Source organism: Amblyomma maculatum, chromosome 9 (genome assembly GCF_055883805.1).
Source record: "Amblyomma maculatum isolate TAMU_Amacu chromosome 9, ASM5588380v1, whole genome shotgun sequence".
Lineage (NCBI taxonomy): Eukaryota > Metazoa > Arthropoda > Arachnida > Ixodida > Ixodidae > Amblyomma > Amblyomma maculatum.
In genome coordinates, this window is record NC_139352.1 from 99,960,344 (window position 1) to 99,980,243 (window position 19,900).

Consider the following 19,900-nt stretch of genomic DNA (forward strand, 5'->3'; position numbering starts at 1 on the left):
CCGCTTCGGTGGTGGACGAAGGCTGTTGTTGCGGCGCGCGTCTTTCTCTCCCTCTTCTTTTTCTTTCTTCTCTATTTTCTCTTCTGTCGGCACGAGACCGCGCCTTTCCCTTCCTATAAATCAAATCAAATCAGGCAGCGGAGATTGGGCTGGGACAGGTAGGTCACCACCGCTTGCGGCGGGTGCTTGCCTGTGGTCGAAATTTCCGGAGTCCCCCACTACGGCGTCTCTCATAGCCTCAGTTACTTTGGGACGTTGTCCTACAAACCAAACCAAACCAAACAGCCACAACAACAACTCGAACCCGACCACGGCGGCTGCGTGTCGATGGAGGCGAAACGAAGTGGCGTCCGTATTCTGTGCGATGTCAGTGCGCGTTAAAGATCCCCAGGCTGTCGGAATTACTCTCTACTACGGCTCCCATTTCTCTCTATCCACTTTCACTACCACTTTCCTCCCTTTCCTTACGGCGCGGTTCAGGTGTTCACAGAAACAAGTGTGACAGATACTGCACCTTTCCCTTCCTGTGAACCAATTATTATAGGCAGCGGAAGTGGCTCAGCTACAGAGCCAGTAGCAGGCCTGTGCATTTTTTTCCTTCTTCCTGCAGCCACAACAAGAACAACATCGCTCAGCACACGAACGCCACTTCGTATCGTTTTCATCGAAACGCAGCTGCCGCGGTCGGGATCGAAAGCGGGAAATCCGGCACTGTAGTCGGGCGTCTTACCACTCACCAACGCGGTGGGGCGTGAAATTTATGCAATGAAGCATTTAATGCGAAGGATGATCTTATTCAAGATAAAAACAAGGTGCACAAAACAGGGCGCATTGTGATTCTAGCACAACATACCCATAAGATCAAATCGTTAAGTCTGAGGTAAAAAAGCTTCGCGGATTTCATAAGCGCCTCTCAGCGTGACTTTCAAAGTGACGTGACCTGTTTGTCAACAGAATATAACATTATAAGCAGTCTACACACTGCTCAGGGTGTGGCCGGTTTCTGCTGATAAAAGGCACTGCACGCGGCTCGCTCACTTGACGCAGGCACGCGCAAAGTGTCGCGAGAAAATGTTCTCTTCGCAACAGTCTGTGTGTGTGTGTGTGAGATAAAATTGAGAGCACTGTTGAATCTACACTGCAGAAATGCAAAAGCTGGAGTTTTGGTGCTGCATACGGTGCATTACGTCTGCTCTCATCGTTGTTATCAACTAAATGCATCGGCGTTATTATTGCTACTGTCATACAGCTGTATAACGTCTCAACACCTGCGGCGCTCCTGGCGGAGAGAGCGGGAGTTAGGCCGCCGTTCATGCGCATCGCCGTCTCTCACGGACGGCGCGAGTTGGTCGCCCAGCTTTGAGGCGTGACGTCACACAGAGGTCATGCGAAAGGTCATTTCATGTGCACCGCCGTCGCACCGCAAAGGCTTCAAAGTGAAAGTAGTATTGCTTTCGCAATAAAACTTTATTTGGAGGAAGCTTCAGGTAGCTGGGGGAACCTCACGCAAACACTAGGTGGGCTCCTCATTACAGGAGCTCATTGGCGACCGCTGCGGCTCGGGCTCGGTAGACCAGGGCCTTCTGGCTTGCCAGGTCGGAGCAGCAGAGCAGGGCTGCCTTCCAGTCCTCCCGGGTTGGGTAGGGTTTGGGGGCGAGGTTCGGGTTTGACTGTCATGCCCACACCATGTGGAAGATGTCCGAAGACTTCTCCGCACAACAGGATGGGTGGCTTCACAATACCCAATTTTGAACATACAGCATAGCTTGGCAGAGATCAAACCCCGTACTTAGTTTACACTTCACGCCGTTTAATTGTGCTGATAGCCTGGATAGGACCGGGACTTGAGCGGCCACGGCGTTTCACACTTACGCAGTGAGGTTGCTGCACTGAGACGTCCGCCAAATAAATATTCTAATGTTTTACATTTCAGGCCGATAATGAGGGCCAGCGTTAAAAGTCACGTAAAAAAAGGCGGAGGCCCTCAAAAATCTTCTTCCTCTCGGCTGATGTCTGTGACTTCAAATGGTTAACGAAATAGGAAGTCCTGCCAACAGTCTATCTCCTTGCGACATGGGGCGTGTCGACCTCCGCCTCATTCCGCAATGCGGATGGGGAAATTATAATTGTTTCACTTGGTCTGTGCACACATGAACCGCGCCGTAGGGTAAGGAAGGAAGGTGGGAGTGAAAGCGGAAAAAGAGATATGGAAGCCCTGAGTAATTTCGACCACCTGAGGATCTTTAACGTGCACTGACATCCTACAGCACACGGACGCACTTCGTTTCGCCTCCATCAAAACGCAGTCGCCGGGGGTCGGGATTGAACCTTGGTACTCCGTCGTCGATCCCGAAGGCTGAGAAACTCAATATCGTGTATTTTATGAATACCCTGTAGAGCGTACGATTTGACGTCTAGTAACGCGCATGTTTTCAGTCCGAATGCTTTTTCGATTCTACTTTTTGTTTCACTCGAGCTTTTAAGCTTAGGCAGAGCAGCGGAGGTGCGTGCTTCCGAATTTAAAATGAATTTTAGGTTTATGTTCTGTTCCGCTTTGGTGATGCAGTGGTTAAGATGCCCGAATACTGTGCCGTTGTGGAGTACCCAGGTTTGATTCTGACCGCCGGCAGATGAGTTTAGTTGGAGGTGAAACGAAGAGGGAGGGGTCCGTGTGCTGTGCGATGTCAGCCCACGTTAAATGTCCCCAGGAGGTCGAAATTACTCCGCAGCCCTCTATTACGGCTCCTCGTTCTGCCTTTCCACTTTCATTTCAACCTTCCTGCATTCCCTTACGGCTCGGTGCTGGTGTCCACAGTAAAAAAGTGTTACATACTGCTCACTTCCTTTCCTGTGAACAAATTATTAGTAATATTAGGTTTGGTTTGTAGAGTTTAACGTCCCAAAGCGAATAAGGCTATGAGATACGCAGAAGTTGAGGACTACGGAAATTTTTACCACCTGGTGTTCTTTAGTATGTAATGACATCGCACATCGAAATGCGGACGCCGACTGACGGGTCAGAGCCCGTTTACACACCGGTATCAAAGTTCGCTGTCGTAATCACTGCGCCAAGATGGCCAGTCGAAAACATTTCTGTGTTGTGTTGGGTTTGATGGCACATAGGCAACTAAGGCCATCATGCGCCAAATTCAGGGTAAAGCAGTTCTTATTAAAAATCACTCAGACTTTTTTTATTACCTTCTTTTTTTAAAAAAACAAAAAAAAAAGAAATTTCGACAATGGCATTCTCTCCTAGCAAAAGACTTGAATGAAATGAAATGTGTTTACTATAGAAACATCATAAAATGTTTCCTCCTGATTTCCACATATTCGTCCATGATATTAAAATCTTGTTTACTGTCAGTCATTCATTGCTTGTCTGACATGTAGGTGCTTCTTGTCCGAGGAGTATGAAGTTATATGTGAGATGTGTATGTCCAATGCAGAGGCGACACAGGATCACTTCAAAAAAGTGCTCTTTATGACTCGATGACTTGGTCTCCTTCATGACTATTTAGGCTGGCTAACTGCCGAGGGGTGTGAACTAGCATATAGAACAGTTATTACGGTTGTCCACGCCCTCTGCGGTGATGGCGTAAAAGACATCCTACACCCATCGCAGGGTCTCGCGCAGCCTCTTAGCTCGTTCTTTTTTTCGGCCTTGACATGTACAGGAGTACATCCCAGCCGAGAGTCTCGTGCAGGCTCTTAGCTCGTGCTTCTTTCCTGCCTTGACATGTACAGAAGTTCACATTCTGAACTAGAGCCTTGATAGTGATGCTCATACGAGTGTTGATTAGGGTAGCTTGAAGTCTTGCAGCTTCTCGCCCCCCGTACCTTCTCTGCTGAGTATTCTAGGCATTTTCATACATTAAAACATCTAAAACACACAGACACAAAATGGTACACAGGACAAAGCTAGAAGAGTTTATTCGTAAGGACTTCGCTTTCATATGTACCTGCGGTCTATGAAGCAACGCAGGCGCACATGACATAAAAAATAATATGGTAAAATAAATACATGTCACACCACGTTTACATATCTGTGGGTGCTGTAAGGAAATTAAGAAATAAGATTTTTTATCAAACACGGTCAGGCTCTTCGCACGATTCTCTGGATTTCTTATTACAGCTCCCTGAGTGGCGCCCCGGTTTTTCAGCTCTATTGAGTCCGATTTGAGAATGCATGACCAGTTAGGCCATGGCTCACCCTAAAATGGCCTGATATCTGTAATCTTTCCACTCATGTCTTCTTTTGATTAGGTGCTTTAGTAGAGCATAATGGGCGAAACTGTGATGGCCTTATTTAAGTCGACATCGTCTGGGTGTTTACCTTACTAGATCGGTTGAAGTATGATATCCTGCGTAGAAAGTCACCTTCCGAACCCCACAATGCTCGGCGGTTGAAGTGAGTATAATTAAGCATAATATTGCAGTGTACACTACCCACAAACAGCTCCATTATCTAACCTAAGCAGAACTGTGACCGAGATTGATCTCAGATTATTAAGATTGCCTTATTGATGGATTTTTGGACAGAACTCTTTTGCCGTGATTCTAGCATTGGGGTATGCTTCCAGTCCCGCCACACTCATTCGAGTAGAGCGGGAAGGCGGTGATCAATTTTATGTCTAAGTTCTGCACTATCATCGCGTTATTCATTTAATGAGAACCAGGTTCAGACTTCATTTTCAGATTAGACAAGGCGGCCGAGGTCTTTCCGTCCGTAAAATTCTCGTCAAGTTAGCTCTGTCGCTTTCAGTTTAGGGTGGGTACACACTGCCATATTTACTAAAGTTTACGTATGTTTCTTAATGATGACGTGAACTGCCTGGGTTATGGTATGTCACGAACTGCGCTCGGTCACGAAGATACTGAAGGTTACACCAGTTCTCGTTTTCCAGCTGCCTGTTCAGCTTGTCACACACTTGTCATCAGTTATTACGTGCAAGGTTAACGCTATGATTTTTAAATTGATTCTCAAGCCTTCCAATGTGCAGCTTGCGCTTCTGATCAATTTTTGCCGCATTTCTTCATGACGACATCCACATGCGGGCTATCCTGAAGTGCATTATTTGCTCTCCATCCGTTTCTACACTGCCAGTTTATTTAAAGGTATAGTCGGTGTGTTTACACGTGTTCGATGCCATGTTAGTGTTCCATACGGTGTTAAGGGTATGGAACTGTAGGATGGACTTCCAACCACGTATTCCCTACAGTTCCACTGTCATGCTGCAATTACTTTCCGCTTGGCGGTGCCCATGTATTAGCTCGGCTTCTATACTCCACGCCAGAAGGGGATGCTGTAATTAGCTTCTGCGCCTTCATATCGTGCTGCCGTTCCGAAATGCCTAAACTTCTTATCTGTGCTCGCATGCGCAATCCTAAAGATGCAGTCAAGCGCATTCTGGAAAGAATCATTCTCATCGTCCGTTTGTTTATTTGGCTGCGGTGAATATAAAGTCAGCCAACACACCCACAAATTAAGCCCCCGGCAATAATATACTCCCGTACTTTCCCTTTCGCGAGACTAAAGATGATAATTCTGCAGAGGCCAATGAAAACTATGTAGCAGCTGAACCTAGTCGGCCCAATGATTCGCAAGTTTTCGAAGATCGCTTCCCCTGAGGTGAACGAAAGACATTGGGCACACGCATCGACAAATAGCGACTGCCATGCGAACGAGAAAAGGGCCATCATATTGCTCACGAAAAATGGCTTTTCCGCGCAATGAGATGCTGCCCAGCTGCCAACCAGGCTAGGCCGGCATGCCATGCAGCCAACACTGAGAATAAACCAATCCTATACAGGACCCCTCCCAGCAGCGAACGTCACCACAGCGGATGGGTCATAAAGTGTAAACAAATGAATCTGAGCGCACAGATATGGGTAAAGCGTAGAAGGAACATCACGTGACTCCATCAAACCTGCGCTCGCAGCTTCATGTGCTGACACTTTATTGCCCATTCCTAGCGGTGATGTTGCTGCTGGGGTGCGCTGGTATGTAACCAGCGGGATATTGACAAGGCCAGATCACTATAGCAGCCTATGTCACTGATATGATGTTGGGCCAGGCCCATTCCGGAGCCATAGTCAGTAAACAGGCCACACTCATGCGTAACACTATTCATTCACGTGACGAGGACAAAGACAGGATATAAATTGACCGCTGGCACACTCACGCACACTAAGTGTCTCTGATTACGACCTAAGGCGATCAAATGCACTTAAACATAACTGGCGTACTGTGGGTTCCAGCGCTCGTGGTTCCGACGTCCAATAGCTGTCGATCCGTCGCAGACGCTTAACACCACACCCCAAAGTGGGTACTGCCTGGTCACTAGGGCAGGTGTCAGCAGGCTCTCTAAACTGGCCGGCGGCAACGTCAGGATCCTGGAATGCGGGGATTGGCAGGGAGATGGTTGTCTGGAGACCACAGATCGGGATGCGTCGAGCTACAGCAGTGGCGCAACGCTCTGCGGCAACAAGTCCTCGTACCTTGATGCATAACAGCTGCTGGCTAGATGGCCTTTAAGAAGCGCCGAACTGCCACCACTACGGACCCCGGGCACCCACGCTTAGCCGTGCGTGGCATGGTATTGTCTGGGGAAAAGGGGATATTGGTGGTTGAGCCGATGCCGAGTGTTAGGACCTTCAAGGCCCCTCGACGGAGGCAACACACCACTTTGGCCCCCGCTTCCCATAGACGACACCTCCGGGCTAACCCGACCGGCGGAAATCGGCAGTCGCCTTTTCCTATTCTCTGCTGCCTCTTTCACTTTCCTATCAACTTTCTCACAACTCTCCTGTCTTCTATTCCCTTCCTGGCGGCTAGGGTTAACCTTGTATAGCTAACCACCCTGCGTTATGCAATATTTGGTTATAGTCGGGGTGTATGGCTGGCGTGGGCAGGACTGCTTTGCAAGTTCCTGTCCCGTCCCTTCGTTGGGCTCCGTGGTGGGTGGCCGCTACCCCGGCAGGACAAAAAGCTTACCGTATGGCATCTTCTTTGCTCTTCAATGATCGTTCCCGAAAAAGGGGACGGACTGATGAAACTGCAAAATTCTTTTTTAAAATGCAAACCGATTCCCACGCTTCCATGTGGTGCGCAGTGAAGACCCTCAAAAAATAGCTAGGCAAATCTGTCCTTTGTTGTGACCAAGACATTGACTGAAGCGATAGGCCAAAGCTACAATGTCAAAAAACTTCCGAATGACGACCTTATCTTAGAAATTATGTACCATCATGAGCATGAAAAACTTCCAGTAGTGACCAGCTTTAGAGAATGCCCAGTTAATATCACCAAACACCGCTATCTAAACATGGTGAAGGGAGTCGCTTCAGATGACGACCTAAAGTACCTAAGTGAAGAAGAACTCCTCGAAGGACTAAGAACAAAATGTTATCAATGTGTTCGGAATTAAAATTAGAAAGGATAACAAAGAGGTACCGACCAGGCACATAGTCCTTACCTTTGGATTGAGCACACTGCCTGAGGCTGTGGAGGTAGGGTACACAAAGATAAAACTGAAACCATACATACCTAACCCGCGTCGATGTTGTAAGTGCCAAAGGTACGGCCACGGCTCACAGATTTGCCGAGGCCAACTTATATGCGCGAAGTGTGTCTCCCACGAGCATCCCGCTGAGAACGGTGGATCCGTAACGGATATTTGCATCAACTGTGAGGGCAGCCACGCTGCTTACTCATGCACCTGTCCAACATGGAAACAAGAGAAAGATGTCATCACACTAAAAGTAAAAGAAAACCTAACTTACAGGGAAGCACGTAAGAAACTCAAGTCCACTCACACTACAACTTATTCTGTAGTGACACAAAAGGGGGCGGCGTCACAGTAGTCCTTGGAACCTCCCTAGGAGACACATGGTGTACCTAAGGCAGGGACCTCTACGTCCCCGGTGGAAGTAGCTGGGGCTACTTCACATCCCCCAAAGCAGGCTGTGCGGACCTCTAGGTCAGCTGGCACCAAGGTCTCTCCAGTAACGGCGAGATCTAACACAAATGTGTCCGTGCAGTCTGCACAATCGTCCAGCACGTCCGAGGATGCAATGAACGCAACAGACGATGATCGTAAGGGGCCGACAACATCTGACAGGCGATGGAGCTCCTTGGAGCGAACTAGAAAAGGCCCGAATCACCGAGCCAGAAACAACTTAGTCTCTCTACCTTCCTCATATAAAGATGGCGTTCCTAGTCCAGTGGAACTGTAGAGGACATTTAAAAAAACTACAGCGATATGTTTCATTCCTACTTGCAGCGCTGTGCGTTCAGGAAAGGGCAACTAATCTCGGTGCACGGAATACAAACGTACTCAAAAAATATAAAGTTTTCCGCCGCGACCTAGAGCCCGTCAGCAGGCTCTCGGGTGATGTTGCTATCATTTTAAGAAATGATATTGCAGCTAGTGAAACAATCTTTACCCTCAGTTTGAAGCAGTGGCAGCCACCTTACTCACATTGAAAACAATCACGGTGGGCTGCGTGTATGTTGAGCCACATTGAAAAATAGCTCTCAATGATTTAGAAGACCTTATAAATCAACTACTGGAACCATATGTGGCCCTTGGTGATTTTAATGCACATTCTCCTTTCTGGGGAAGCGAAAAAATTGATGCGCGAGGCCTAATTATTGAAGATTTTATTCTAACAGCATGAGTGTTTTAGACCTATCTTTTTGTTCACCTTCTCTTTTTAATGATTTTAAATGGGAAGTTTTAGAGAATCCATATGGCAGTGATCACCTACCAGTACTAATCCGCATGTCATCATCACTAAAAATCATCCCAAGCAAACCAAGACGATGGAAGCTCCATTTAGCCAACTGGCCATTTTTCCAGCCCGAGCCAGTCTGGAAGAAGTGTTTTCAGAGGAGCTCATAGTAAATGAATTAAATGAAAGATTTACAAATTGTATAATACATGCAGCAAACTTAGCTATTCCACAACCTTTGTGAGTTTTGCATCGCAATAACAAAGCCTGGCACACGCAAAAATGCCGGGATGCAAAAAATAAACAAAATAAGGCCTGGGGAACTTTCCGCAGGTACCCAACACAAGGAAACTTTATAGCATTTAAAAATGCAAGAGCAGAAGCACGATTTATTCGTCGAAAAACTGAAAAAGAATTTTGGCAGAGTTATGTGACGTCAATAAATAACTCGGTGAAGTCCAGAAAAATGTGCGAGCAAGTTCACAAACTAGATGGAAGCTACTCCCCATTTACTATTCCTATATTGACAGCCCCCGATACTCAATCAACTATTGAAGAACAGGCAGACATATTAGGAAGACATTTATCTGCAGTATCTAGCTCCTCACACTACACTAACAGTTTTTTAAGGTACAAAAATGTGGCTGAAAGACAAAGACTTCGCATAAGTGGCAAGGGAGATGGAAAATATAATAGTTTAATTACGCTCCAAGAAATACATACAATACTCTCTGTCGGAAAACAGACTGCACCAGGGCTGATAAAGTGCATTACGAAATGCTAGCACACCTCTCTGAAAATGCTATTAAAGCATTCCTTGAACTTTTTAATAAGATATGGGTGTTAGCAGAGCTGCCAGAAGCATGGCAAAAGGCCATTATTGTCCCATTGCTTAAACCTGGTAAACCGCCAACCTCTGCCTGCAGTTATCGGCTCATAGCTTTGACAAATTGCCTTGTAAAGACCTTTGAAAGTATTTTAAATATTAGATTAAATTTTGTACCAGAATCATGTGAACTGATCTACATTCATCAATGTGGGTTCAAAGAATCTTGCTCGACAATTGGCCATTTAGTTCGCCTAGAAAACACCATCCGGGAGGCATTTCTACACAGACGACATTGTCTTGCCGTCTTTTTTATTTTGACAAGGCATACGATACCACTTGGATATATGGGATTCTTCGCCACCTAGCAGAGCTAGGCATACGTGGTAGAATGTTGAACTGCCTTAAAGATTTCATGTCTAATCACTCTTTTCAGGTACGCCTAGGTTCAACACTGTTGATGAGCTTTGTTCAAGAAAATGGGGTACCTGAGTGCTGTATTTTAAGCATAACCCTTTTTGTTGTGAAAATTAACTCAATTGGTAAAATAATTCCAAAATGTATTATGTATTCAGTTTATGTAGGTGATCTCCAGATAGCTTCTACATTCTCCAACATTTCAATATGTCAGCGACAAATACAGTAAACTATAAATAAGCTAACATGAGCATATAAAAATGGATTCCAGTTTTCCCCTCAGGAAACTGTGGCAGTGATTGATGTTCTCACGAAAACGAGGTATACAGATCGACCCCACTTTATACCTGAAAGAAAATATTTTACCTTTAAAAATGGACATAAATGTTTAGGTATAACTTTTGATAAAAACTAACATACCTGCCTCACATAAATACCCTAAAAAAGAAAGCTTCTAAGTCCCTTAACATACTCAAAGTTCTCTCAAGGAAGCACTGAGGATCCGATCGAACATACCTTTTACACATCTACCACTCTGTTGTACGCTCCAGTTTAGATTACGGTTGTATTGTGTATGGCTCTGCGAGGCCATCATATCTAAAGCGATTAGAACCAATACGTAACCTCGGCTTACGTCTTTCTAGTGGAGCATGCAGAACATCCGCCCCGCCGGGGTGGTGCAGTGGTTACGGCGCTCGACTACTGTGCCCAAGGACGCGGGATCGAATCCCGGCCTCGGCGGCCACTTTTCGATGGAGGCGAAAAGCAAGGTGCCCGTGTGCTGTGCGATGTCAGTGCACGTTAAAGAACCCCAGGTGGTCGAAATTTCCGGAGTCCTCCACTACGGCGTCTCTCATAGCCTGAGTCGCTTTGGGACGTTAAACCCCACAAACCAAACCCAACCATACAGAACATCCCCCATTAAAAGCAGCTACGTAGAAACAAATGAATCACCCCTTGCCGACAGGAGGAGCATGCTTACGTGGGCATACATCTCAGGATAAGATCTTTACCAAAACATCTCTGTTTCCCCTTAGTTACAAAGTACTCTTCCAGAACACTGTTCATAAACAAACCCCATCAAATCAGGCCTTTACTACTCCGCTTCGAAGAGATATGCCACGATTTAGGAATACTGGATGAACTTCCAATTGCAGCCCAGAGACAGTATCAATTTCTGCCCTGGTACAGCTTTCCCTGCACATGTGACCTCACACTGACAATCTTCCGAAAAAGACAAACAGCACACGAACACATATTGCAAGAATACCTTGCACTACGAGAGAAGTATATGAACTTCACCGAATTTTTTACAGACGGATCAAAAACAGCAAATTATGTTGGATGTGCTGTTGTGTAAGGCAACAGAGAAAAAGTAGTAAGGCTACCTAACAATGCCTCAATATTTACTGCAGAATGTTGTGCTGTCTATGTAGCTGTAAATAAAATTATGCAACAGAACTGTGAGAAGAGCACAATCTATACCGATTCTTTAAGTGTGCTTATGGCATTACATTCACAATCTATACCGATTCTTTAAGTGTGCTTATGGCATTACATTCTAAAAATGCAGTTGGGCCTATAGTAGGAAACATCATTCACGGCATAGAAAAAATCACAACGCAAGGCCAAACCATATTATTTTGCTGGGCTCCTAGCTATGTCGGGATGGATGGCGACGACAGAGCCTACTCGTATGCTGCACACGCTCGAAACCAGGAAATAAATAAAATACACATCCCCTACAAAGATTGCATCAGGTTCGTACAAAGAAGCTTGAGATATAAATGGCAGAATAAATGGAATAATGAAGAGCAAAATAAGCTACACACAGTAAAGTGCATAGTAGGAGAAGGGAAGTCATGTACACAGAAGGACCGCTTCAGTGAGATGATTTTGTGCCGTCTTCGAATTGCACATACACACCTGACACACCATTTCCTACTGAGAAAAGAGCAAAAACCATTATGCGAAAAATGTGGAGGTGAGCTCACCGTGAACCACATTTTGATCTCATGCACAGAACTTGAACAGTTAAGAAAAAAATATTTTACTCAATTCTATAATGAACACATCCCATTCCACCCCTGCTTACTGTTAGGAGACAACCCACTTGTTGAAATTTCATGTGTTTTTAGTTTTCTTAAAGAGTTAGGGATTCTACATAAGCTATAATGTTCTAAAATCTTTTCATTTTCACTCATAAAGAAGCTCAACAACCTCGTGTTTGGCGCATGATGGCCTTAGTTGCCTATGTGCCAAACCCCCCAACATAACGCAACACATCACAACACCTCTTTTGTAATGTGGTTGTGTTCCTCGCGCACTACTAGTTTGCACCTCTCGAACCCACACTATTTCGTTAGTTTCCGGAAAAATGTGTTGATAGTACACATCATCAGGACCACAACCACGGATTGGTGCTTAAGGACCAGCAACTAAAGCTGCCAGTAGATATCTGTGTCGAGTAACGTGATATCCTTTCATCTCTTTCCTTATACCTTTACGTGTAGATTCATCTACTGAGCTATTATCGACCATTCGCTGGTCGTGACATTCCCTGCCGGGAAAGCAGTTGACGTACCGGCCTTGCTGAATTATCGGTGGTCATGGCCAGGTGCGGCCGAGAGCTGTGGAACATTTTGCAATGTTCCGCACATTTTACATCTCTCGTGTGCGTGCCGATGAAAAATGAAGGCAGATTCTCAAACACCTCATTCTCTCCTTCGATTTTATAGTTAATAATAGCCGACGAAAACTAGTTTTAAATCAGATCCGTTAACGCGCAATCATTCTTTCACACAGTGTTAATGCTCTTTACGTAATATTGATGAATCATCACATAATTCCATTAACGATAGGTTTTTTGTTACCATGCGAATGCCACATGCTGTTTTCTCTATGCGAATAATAACGCTATGTGTAAGGTTGCGATGGACACGGATTATTCGTTATCATCTTCGTTCTAGCTGAGTGGAGTCAGCTTGTAATCGATATCAAGCAGCAGAATTTCAGAAATCTACCATCTGTGATTGAAAGCAGCATTATCGTTCTCTTTCAGAAGAATGTAAAATTTTCGGACGGTCTTGAATCATGTTGCGAAAACACCAATATTGAGATGACGCCACCTTCACCGCAAAGAGAGTACTTGGCTAGTTTTGCTTGAAGACGACAGCGCTTTTTGTGACATAATACCTATTGATTGATAGCCGCGGATTTTGAGGTTCTAACTGCAAAGAAGCAAGTCAAATTGGCATCTCTATCATTCGCCGATTTCCCACGGAAACTGTCAGCGCCGAACAAATCTTGGTAGATCAGTATTAGGTCGCCCGATTGCTGAACCGGACCTTGGTATCGAATCCCGACTGGTTTAGACGCTTTTCGAGGAGGCGTAAAGCAAGTTGTCCATGTAATTGCGATTTCAATGCATGTTAAAGGATTCTAGGTGGTCAAAATTTTAGGAGCCCTGACTACAGCATATCTCATAGCGATAGCTGCTTTAAGAACTTAAACCCGATTAACAGACATAGACAGAGTAAAACTTATTCAGACGAAAGAACTCCATGCAAGCATTCGCGAGTTCCAGTCACAATATCCTACGTCGTTCTCTTACATTATGGCGCTCATGAAGTACACTTTAGACGCCGACGATACGAGGTTGAGTTGAGCAGTGATTATCTGAGAAATTTCACTATTGTAATGTGTTTTGGCGAGGCACTAAAACGACTCTGGGTCGCCTAAGCTGCGGTCCAAAACTTAAGCGTGATACCGCAGTTTAGGTCTTTTTCTCTTACCTACTACTCGCTGAACTGCAGTATTCCAACAAACTCTACTATTTCACACACAACGCAGCGTTTTTTCTTGGATCTCATTAAACATTCATAAATATACTAGCCATTTTGGCATATTATGACGAAATCACACGCACCCGCTTAGAATTGGGGTCTAATCGAAGTCATCAATATAATTGGTTCACAATAAAGGAAAGGCGTAGTATCTGTCACTTTGCTCTGAGGACACCTGAATCCAGCCGTAAGGGAAGGAAAGATTTATTTATAGGAAGAGAAAGGCGCGGTAACTGTCTCACTTGTTTTCTGTCGACACCGCAACCGCGCCGTAAGGGAAGGGTTGAAGGTGGGAGAGAAGGTGGAAAGAGACAAAGGAGCCATAGTGGAGGATTACGGGGTAATTTCGACCACCTGGGGATCTTTAAAGTGCGCTGACAGCGCGCAGCACACGGCCGCCTCTTCGCTTCGCCTCCATCACAACGCAGCCGCCGAGGTTGGTTCGAGCCCGGGTACTCCAGCACGGTGGTCGGGCGTCTTACCACTGCACCACCCCGGCGGAGCGTAAAGGAAGGAAATAAGGTGGAAGTGAACGAGGAAATAAAGGAGAGGAGCCATAGTGGAGGACTACGAAGTAATTTCGACCATCTGGGAATATTTGCTGAGCCCCGCCGGGCTTGTGCGATGTCAGCGCACGTTAAAGATCCCCAGATGGTCCAAATTACATCGAAGCCCTCCACTACGGTTCCTCCTTCTCTCTTTCCACCTTCACTCCCACCTTCCTCTCTTCCTTTACGGCGCGGTTCAGGTGTCCACGGAGAGAAGTGTGACATATACAGCGTCTTTTCCTTCCTCTGAACCACTTATTATTATTATTATTATTATTATTATTATTATTATTATTATTATTATTATTATTATTATTATTATTATTATTATTATTATTATTATTATTATTATTATTATTATTATTATAATATTTGCTGATATCAAAAAGAACACGACGCCTCTCCGTTTCACCTCCAGCGAAAATCTACCGCAGGCGGTCGGTATATCAACTTCGTTTTGTAGATTAACTACCTCTATTCCAAAACCATCAACGCCTAACTTGATTTGGACGTTGCACTAAATTGGTAACTTTTATTTTTAATTCTTTCAGTTGAAAGGAAAGCAGAAGGTTCTGTCACACTTTCTCTGTGAAAACCTGACCTGCGCCGTAAGCGGCAGCGAAGGAAGAAGGTGGCATTGAAAGCGGCTAGAGAGAAAGGGGGGCCGTGATGGAGGGCTCCGGATTAATTTCGACAACCTGGGGATGTATAGCGTGCACTGTCAGTGCAAATACCCTTGCACTGACATCGCAAGGGTATTTGATCCTGGTCCTGATGGGTTTAGGACAGGTAGGTCACCACCGCTATAGTGCTCTAGAATGTTCTAGAGCACTATACCGCCGCTCGCGGCTGTGGGTTAGCCTGCCACCGAATTTTATTTGTTGTAGGCCGGTATTGTATCCGCCACAGCTTCGGTGGTGGACGAAGGCTGTTATTGTGGCGCTCATCTTTCTCTCCCTCTTCTTTTTCTTTCTTCTCTATTTTCTTTTCTGTTGTCGTTGCTGTGGCTGTAGGAAGAAGGAAAAGAAAATGCACGGGCCTGCTACTGGCTCAGTAGCTGAGCCGCGTATTGCCGTTCCCCGAAAACTGCAGCAACGGAAGTGCCTGGTGCGAAACTAAAAAACAAAACACAATCTCATGTTTTGTTCGTGCATGAAGCGCTGTACGGAAACTGAAATGCAGTAATAATAAAATAGTTTTCTGTATTAAAGTTACTTACTGTAAAGAGCGTAATACATTGGTGTCGTCCGTCGCGACATCTTTGCTATGTAATGTAATTTGAAAGATCGCCGCAGCGTAAATCAGTAAAAAGAGTTTAAAGTGACTTAAAAGGCAATTGTTGCGAAGAGCTATCTCTGAAGGCAACCTAAAGGTAACATACACTCACTGAAGGCAGGAATCGATTACGGTGAAGGTAATTGAATAGTGTAACCGTTGTCACATCCAGGCTGCGTTCGAGGCTGGTTTTGCCGCTATTAAGAATAAAAACATCGTATTATGCAACCTAAAAACATACCCCAGGAAATATGGTCATTTAAATGAGCATTGTAAAAAAAAAAAAACAAATTCACCTACAGGAGTCGAACGCATGTCTTACAATCAGGTACGTGGTGTTAATTTATTATTCAACTTATACATAAATGATATAATACACAATACCAAGTCAGCTAACTGGTTTATATATGCTGATGATAGTAGCCTCCTCTTTGCCGATAAAGATCCAAATGACTTGGTTATTCAGTGCAACGAAACTCTTCATAAACTTGCATGGTGGTCCCAGTCAAACCGCATTGTAATTAATCCTACAAAGACGAAATGTTTACTGCTTAGGCCCCGCAATAAAACATTCACACTTCAAAATTCAATCAGCTTTATGAATGATCGCATCACAATAATAGAGGAGCACAAGGTTTTGGGCATTACACTAAACTGTCATCTAAGCTGGGATCACCACATTAACAATATGTGCAAAAAGCTCTCAGTGGTAGCAGGCACTCTGTCCTGCTGCAGAAATATACTTCCAGAACAAGTTAAACTGAAGTTATATCATGCTCTATTTGCAACTCACGTAAACTACTGTACTCTTGTGTGGAGCACAACAACAAAACGGAATATTATTAAAATCAACGTGCTTCAGAAAAAAGTCTTGCGCTATGTTGCGAACGTTGGCATAGACACAACTACAAAAGACCTGTTTCCGAAGTATGATATTATCAGAATCACACACAGTTATGAATTCAAATTGTTGAACCAACTCTACTTCTCTTATGCAGAATCTGTCAATTTTATTAAGCTTGTTGCATTATTACAACCCCGAATAACGGATGTATGCATTAGAAATCTTCCTCACTGGTTAGTTCCTAATTTCCGCACTCAATGCAAACTTCAGTCATTAAAACATAATTTACTATCCCTTCTCAACAAATACCCTAAACAGGCGTTTGCATGTAAGAAAGAACCAAAAATATTCTTTTGTAATCTGTGCTGAAATAATACGCGTCACTTTCATCTTCTCGAACTTTCTGTTTCTGTTTATGTGCCTCGTCTAGGTAAGACGATGTAGTTGTTAGTTTTGCTTTGTGATGTGCTTCTGCATTACAACAGTTTCTATTTCATATGCATCTGCGTTTGGCGCTAACTAGGCTTGTACATATTTTTGCGGTTTTGAGAGTGGATTGCTTTTATTATTGTTTATGTAAACTGAAACCTGCGTCGACTCCTGTCTTGTACTTTGGCCCCTCGTCGTCAAGTTTCTGAGCGCAACTTTTAGCCCAGGGGCCATTCAGAGTTGCTTTGCAACTGCTCTTAAAAAATAAATGAATTGAATTGAATTGAATTTATTGCGCCACAGAAGCGACGGATAGAATGCGGTCTTTAAATGTGCTCTTATTTTTTTTTATTAAAAGTACTAAAGATGGCGCGACGGACGCAACTGGCATGATCAGACGATTACTGCAAGCTATTTTATTCCAGTAAACTATTTTATTGCGTATGCATTTTAGTTTATGCACTGCAATGCATACTCTAAAAACATATAGCTTTATAGACTTTCTTTTTATTTTGTTTTATTTTTTAGCGATGCCACCCGGCACTTCGTTGCTGGAGTTTTCGGGGAACGGCAATACGCGTCTACCTATCGTCCCAGCCCCGTAGGCCAAGAACTGCCACCCTTCACCACCTTTTCTACCTCTCTTCTGTCCGCATGAGGCAGCGGAGATGGCTCAGCTGCAAAGCCAGTAGCAGGCCCGTGCATTTTTCCCCTTCTTCTTGCAGCCACAACATCAACAACAAAAACTGACATCGCAGAGCACACGGAAGCCAGTGTGTTTCCCCTCCATTGAAACGCAGCCGCCGGTGGTCGGGACCGAACCCGGGTACTTAGTTGTCAAACGCCGATCGATGATAGAATGTCTATGCCATGACATGGACAACAATTTGGCGCTGCTATTCAAACACAAATATCACACTCGTTGACAGTAATATGGCTTAAGGTATAGCGCCCTTGTTTTCGTAATCAATTGTCTACGAACGAGGATGGGTGGCTGCTCCTGGCCCTACGGGGCTTGGACTGGTAGGTCACTGCTGCTTAATTGCGGGGGGGGGGGCCTAGCCTGCCACTGCATTTTTATCTGTTGTGGCGAAACTTTATGTAATGTTGAGAGCCTTAATTGATTACATCCTGATGACAGGTAGGCTCTTGGCTACGTATTGTGGCCGGAAGCTAGTGCGGCTGAGCGACTCCCAAAGCTCATTCCGTCAGCCGCTTTTGAACGGCCGGGTCAGAGCTGGATACCACAGCCTCCTATTGCTCGAGGTCAGAGAGTTGCCAAGTGGCTGGACGGAGAAATTCCGAGCATTTGATCATAATGTGTTCACAATCACCTTTAGGTGCCCCACACCGGATGCAATGCGGCGAGAACAGTCCTGGATGGGTCAAAAGAAAGCAGAGGATGGGAATGCACGGTACTGGTTCTCTCGTGTTGGCCGGCGCACTACCGCGGGAATCAATCACTGAGCTCATGCCACACGAGACCAGATTTATTAAAGCGTGCAGCAGTTTATATACAAAGTCTTAGTGCCACCTGTTGATGGTTAATGACAACACTTATTAACTAAGGGCACCTTGTTGCCCATGAACACTACATCTATTCGTCCCTAAAAAGAACTTGACACCTCCGCGCTCTGTTCACCGTACCAAGAAATCGTCGTAACGCGAGTGCGATACAACCGAAAACATCTTGTTGTTGTCAGCGCATACGTAAGACCCCACGCAAAGCCTCACGAAGTCAGTTTTCACTGGATGCGGAAACTTCGCGACGCTCATCCTAAAGACGAGATGCTCATTGGCGGGGACTTCAACGTGCAGCATCCAACATGGGCTTACAGCCGCTCCTGTCTCCTAATCACGGATCCGGCCTTTCCCACCAGGATCGTCACATCTGTTACGAGAGGCACAACTCCGGACTTTACCTTCGTCAAAACTGACGGAGGATCAAGAGAAGCGAAATGGAGAAACACGGGCCAAGAGCTGGGCAGCGATCACTACATCGTGGAGGTCGTCGTACCGCTCAAAGGCCAAGGCAACACCGGCATAAGGAAGCATCGCATTACGGACTGGGATGCCTTTCGAAAGGCGCTATCCGCGGTGCAAGTGGACATTACGGACATCGAGCAATGGGCGGCCAACGTCGTTGAGACGACGGAAGGAGCCACCAAAGAGCTAGAGACGGACGAACGGATAGACAATATGGACAGTCGGCTGGCCCACCTGATAGAAGCCAAGCAGTCCATAAAGGCGAGGTGGCAGAAGCGACGAACCAACCGAAGTCTAAGGAAGAAGATCGCCGAGCTCAACAGGCAGATCGAGGTCCACTGCAGGGTGATATGCACCCAACAGTGGAACGAGGCCTGCAACGAAGCCGACGGACAGATGCACAAGGGCAAGACGTGGAACATGCTGCGGCACCTCCTCGACGAAACCAAGACCAAGGGCCACCAACACAACAACCTGGCCAGGATCCTACACAAGGCAATCTGCGAACACGGGGAAGACGAGGTCAAGCGGCGCTTGGACGCCAAGTACCTGCCGACCACCCCCACGGAAAGACACCCGGATTACCAAGGCAAAGAGAACGAGACGCTAGATCGCGACATCCAGACCTGGGAAGTCAGAGTTGCCCTGCAGGATCTCAATGGAAGGTCTGCCGCGGGTCCCGATCGAGTGACAAACAGAGCGCTCAAGAACCTCAACGAAGCGGCCATCGAAACGCTCACGAACTTCTACAACAAGTGCTGGCAAGAAGGAAGGCTACCCAAGCAATGGAAAGCAGCCAAGACAATCCTCATCCCCAAGCCTGGCAGGCCGCCCAACATAGAGAACCTCAGGCCGATCTCGCTCACTTCGTGCGTGGGAAAGGTCCTCGAGCACGTTCTCATGAACAGGTGGCAGCGTTACCTGGAAGAATCGGAGTTTTACCCAAATTCCATCATCGGGTTTCGGAACAAACTCGGGACGCAAGACGCCATGATCTTAC